The following is a 5,547-nucleotide window of genomic DNA, read 5'->3' as shown; positions in this document are numbered from 1 at the left end:
GGGGGGTGGGGGGTGGGGGTTGGGGGGGGAGGGCCCTCTCACAATTTTGGCAAACATATTGAGTCTTATTTAATGATTGGTCCTTTGGTGTAATTAGTGGCTACCAAGGCGGTGAAACCTTGGAATGGTGTGTGGTGAAGCCTTACCTAGGTCTTTGTGGTGCCATGGGAGTCCTTTCATTATAATAAGAACTGTTGTCTGAAGCATGGTTCCAGGTTTCGGTTTCGAGTCTGGATTCGCTCAGGCTTGAAACTGAAATATTGTGCAAAATGGTGAAATTTCGGGCGATTTGCTGGATGGTTTTGATTGGTGGTTTCAAAGCCCATATGGCCAAATTAGATCCTGAAACTTCTAGGAAACTCTATTTTAGGCCTTCTAAACATAATGGAACCCTTGGACTAAAAAAACAGCACACTCAAAATAGTAGTTTGACTTTAAAATCTAGTTTGGTAGTATACATTGTATGCTGTTGTGTACATTCTCTAATATGGCCAACTCCACACAAAATTTAGGACGAGAACACATAATTCTTTTTTTTTTGGGTGCACTTTAATTCAATTAAAACAGCTTAATATGCATTAGGAATGAATAGACTAAAAAAACAGCACACTCAAAATAGTAGTTTGACTTTAAAATCTAGTTTGGTAGTATACATTGAATGCTGTTGTGTACATTCTCTAATATGGCCAACTCCACACAAAATTTAGGACGATAACACGTAAATTTTTTTTTTTTTTGGGTGAACTGTAATTCAATTAAAACAACTTAATATGCATTAGGAATGAATAGACATAAACTTATAAACCATTTCATAGTTATCAAATGTTATAAAGTGTTATACTTTGTTCATTACAAAGGGTCAAAGATATGGGAGTCAAGAATACAAGCAAGTCACCCCTTGCTCATGCAAGAGTCCTAGTACCATATTGAGTTTTGGGCAAGATCTAAACCACTAGAATGTTGTTGTTGTTGTTGTTGTTGCTATTGTTGCCGAAGGAAGTTATCATCTAACTCTATCGCAAATATTGGCTATGTCATAGTGTGACGGAAGAAACACTCGAAGTCCTCCACAATAGTGCTACTTTTTCCTAATTAAAAATAATTTTTATAATTTGTAAGGGGAATCATTATTGTCACTGAGGTTTGTTATTTTTCCAATTTCACAAGGCATCTGTTCTGCCACATGGACAAATGATATGTCCATTTCGACCATTGGATAGAAAGGACTTGGTCTAGATTAGCCATGTGTGAAAGTCAAAGTTTAATTCAGTCAAATACCCCTTTTTGTAATTGCACACATCTCATGTATGTCCCATACATGTATGCCAGTACTCTAAACATTACTGTGAACTAGCACAGTTTAGATAAAAAATTATTTATAGAAATGGATGGCTCATATTTATCTTGTGATTTTTTGAAATGCCATCTTCTATTGTTACATGAATAACTACTTTTTAAAAAAAATAATAATACTGTAATTTATAAAAAATAATCATGGAATTAGACATTAATCATCATCTTCTGTTGTAAATACAACAAAAATACTTTCATAGAATTTAAATAAAAATTTCAAACCAAATCAGAAAAAATTCTCATATTTTTCTGAATTTTCTGTAATTTTTTAAAACAATTTTTAACAGTAAAAATAAAATAATTACTTTTTGAACAAAAAATAAACTCTATGAGGCATAGATCGGCCAGTGACGTCTAACATATATAAAATTGAGCTCCAACCACTATGTATTAACCCCCTTTTTCTTCAAAAAATTGTTGCAAGAAAATCAATTTTTTTTAATTTAATGATTATTTTAAAAACGTAAAATTATATCTGGCTCTGTGAAGTCATAGATCCGGCTATTTACCCTATCTTTTTCTGAATAAAGCAACTGTGAAGGATCAGAGAAGCAGGTTTACAAAAAACAAATTTTGAGAAAAGTGATATACCTTGAACTTTTAATCTTGCACAAATCTTTCAACAATGCAGCAAATTGTCACTTCCGAAGTGTTCCACTACTGCCCAACAACTCTTTCGATGTTTGTACATGATTGATTTGAAAAAAAAAAAAAAAAAAAATCATAAAATCCAATTTTTCTGAGCCCTTTCTGTCGAAACCAGCCAAATGAATGAAATAAATCGAAATTTCAACACATTTCATTTGAAAATTTGCATTTTATACTCGAGGAATGTAATACCAACATGAAACATTTCAGAGAAATTTTGACCGAAAACTGCAAACCTTCCATATTTTTAGTGATTTCATTTCGACCGAAATATTTCGCGAAAAATGGCAAAATTTAGAACTATGGTCTGAAAGTATTACATCTTGCTGTAGTTCTTCCAGTTCAGGTTTTTGTTTTTGTTTTGGTTTTGGTTTTGGTTTTGGTTTGTTGTTCCAGCAGCCCATCAGCTCTTAAGTTGGTTTTGATTCTCACTCTATATTCTTCTTCATTTCCTTCCATTCTTCTTTGCTATTCTATTTTTATTTATTCATTGTTCTGCAGGTTTTCTTCTTCAGTTCTCAGTCTACTATTGCTGTTCTAACCTATTCTGGTTGCAGGGCTTTGTGTCTTCAGTCTAGCCAATCCAGCCATTGGATTGGCCTAATTTTATGGTATTATTTGCTTCAGAGTCTTCCCCACCTTTGACTAGAATTGGAGGGTCAACTGACTCGTGGATTGTGAGATATTGATTGTCTTAGAAGTTACTAAGGGTCCGTTTGATAACTTTTTTGTTGTTGCTGTGCTGAGAAGCAGAAAGGACAAATCTATGCTGAGAAACAGTTTTTGTGGTGTTCAAAAGCGTTTGGTAAACCTGTTCTGGAAAAAGAGAAGAAGAGGAGTTGCAGCACATGGAGAAACCGGACGGTCGTGAAGAGGAGTTACAGAAAATGATGATTGATCAACTGTCCAAGTGTAAATTGGTAAAATTACATTATAACTTTGAAACCTTGGAAACCCTTTAAAACCCTACGCACGACTCTATCTCTGAAATTTCCAAACTCAGAAATCGACCTAGAAGTCGCAGAGCAGGCATTCTCTCTCTCTCTCTCTCTCTGGTGGTGACTCACGATGGTGGGATTCAGAGGTCTGGTGGGTGGTTTGGGTTTTAGAGACAGATTCGGGAGTTGAGATTGGGCAAAGAAGAGGGCTGGTGGCAGAGGTGGTGTGCAGGGTCGGTTTCAGGGAGTATTTGCTGTGGGGTGCGGTGGCTGGATGTTTGCCGACGGGTGTTTCAGGGGTTCGATTGCAGGTGGAAGTTTGCGGATGGGATACTGGGTGAGGGGGTATGGCGGGCATGCAGCTGGAGCTTGCGGATGGAGGTGCTATTCTCAAATTGGGAGTTTTTGTTGAGCACAAGTCATATTTCGAACCCCATTTGTTTCCTTCTTTTGTCTCAAACCCGTTCTCTGGTCCATAAATCTTAATTTATGTTTCAAGAAACAGTATTACAATATAAACGAAAAGCGTTTATCAAACTCTTTTTGCGGTGTTTAGAACTCCCTATGTTCTGTCCTTTTGCTTCTTAAACTTGGATTACTGTGATTCATTCCTGTGGCTATTGTTTTCTAATGATGCAGATACAAAACCAAAATGAGCTTGTTTTATTAGGATTAAGTGTTAGGTTGGGTTATATATGTGTTAGTCTTTTAGTCCAATGGGTTTTCTTTGTGATAGACCACTTTAATGGGCCTATAATATGGGTAAAGGCTAGGCATATAGGATTACTTAAGTTAGAGTCTTTATTTCTTTAATTTAGTTGTTATTAAGTGTTTTATTTAGGCTGGATTAAGATTCTATTTGTACAGCCCTGTTTTGAGTGAGTTTCCTTTATTACTTCAGTTTAGGGTATCTTATTAGTTAAGGATTGGGTTAGGCCTTTCATTTTTAGTGTTTTGACTTTGGAGTCTATTTTTGAGTCTTCTATACAAATTTGTAAAGGTGGCCAGCATTGTTCACAAAAATTGATTAATGAAGAGCTTTTGTGCTCTCTTCTCATTGAAAATCTTGTGTTTGGTCAAGAAACCCCTTGTGTGTGATCAAGGTAGAATGGTACACCTTGCTGTGAGAATCCAGGGTGGATTGTTCTAGTGCTCATGTTTTTGTGCTGCTAATCTTATACTGGATTGGTTGATTCTATGATTTCTATCTTCTAATTTCGCCATTGACAAGTACAAATTCTGAGGTTTCTCAGCAACTAGAACTTTTGGTTCTAGAAGTTCATTTACAAGTTCTTTTTTTTTTTTTGCATGAAATCTGTCTAGGGCAATCTGACCATTAGAAGTCTTCAGTATTTTGATCATATGTTCAGAAACCCTAATGATGAAAAATCAATATGAGTTTGACCTAATTCTGACCTGTTTATCTTGACTTATTTTTTATTTCCTGTTTTACCCCTAATACTGTTTATGCTCGAATCGAATCTGATTTTCTGCATCAATTTTAATTCATGCTATCTTTTCCATTAGCAGAATTGATTACATACTATCAACCTTAATTTCCTTAGTTAAATTACTGGTTTACCGTCAATCGTACTACTACTAGGATTGCTCCTTATCTAACCTTTGGATCGATCTCAGGTTTTCAGCAGATATTCCCCTCTGCAGTACTTGAATTCTATTTGAGTATTAGCCCCATCTCACCTTCTGGTTTTGTGTTCTATCCAATCTCCTCACTCTGGAATTGTTCCCTGAATAAAGATCTTGTTATTGGACTGTTTGAGACTTCATTACAGTATTACATTACTAAATCTTATTTGGTTTACCTAGAACTCATCAGTTTGAGCACCGCAAGTTAAAGACTTAGGACAGGCCCTGGATCCACCCCTGCTGGGATAGCTTGGCCTGGCCAGGCTGAGCATAATGGTATGTAAAATATTTTGGTCAGGACAACCCCGCCCTGTGCTGGCCCTAATCACAGGCTGGTGGACAACTGGGTATGCAGATATTCATTTTCTTTTAAAGCCAGCAGAAAAAAACTAGCTGGTTCATAGACTACCAACACGTACCGACTTGCCTGGGTTTTTGTTATCATTGATCTTAGCCCAGCATACTGTTGTTTTTGTACACCATGTTGTGATGTTGTAGTTCTCTTTGATTTGTGCTCTTTATCTTCTTCAATAAATATTGTAGTTTATCTTGAAAAGGGAAAAAAAAACCCTAGGTGCATAACTAAGCACAGTTTTTTGACATGTTATACCCCGAAAAGAAAATTACTACCTGCATGCACAAAGATAAGGGATATCATTCGAATTGATTGTGCAATATTGTACACTGATGTGTATATTTGTTCTGTGTATGTATGTATGGGGACATTTTATATATTGCATATAAGATATTTTTATTATCATTATTATTAGGTTATGTTTTGTTAATAGTCTTATAAACAAAAGTTGGAAGATGTTAGGTATATCCTTTTTTTTTGGACGAATAGATGTTAGAGATATTATGGTTGCATTTATCAAAAAAATATTAGGATTGTTTTTCTTTTCATATTACACTTCTTAAGTTTAAGCTTTCTCTAAACTAAATCCGAAGCAATGCTTTAAGT

At 35.5% G+C, this 5,547-nt stretch overlaps 1 protein-coding gene across 4 annotated transcripts in view; it reads left to right on the top strand.

Moving 5' to 3' along the window:
• LOC122070794 (poly(ADP-ribose) glycohydrolase 1-like) overlaps positions 1-5,547 on the top strand; it is a 16,216-nt gene that overhangs the window by 9,152 nt on the left and 1,517 nt on the right. The window lies entirely within an intron of this gene.

This window comes from Macadamia integrifolia, unplaced genomic scaffold (genome assembly GCF_013358625.1).
Source record: "Macadamia integrifolia cultivar HAES 741 unplaced genomic scaffold, SCU_Mint_v3 scaffold_110A, whole genome shotgun sequence".
Classification (NCBI taxonomy): Eukaryota; Viridiplantae; Streptophyta; class Magnoliopsida; order Proteales; family Proteaceae; genus Macadamia; species Macadamia integrifolia.
The sequence above is the reverse complement of the archived record's forward strand: the minus strand, read 5'-3'. Positions and strand labels throughout refer to the sequence as shown.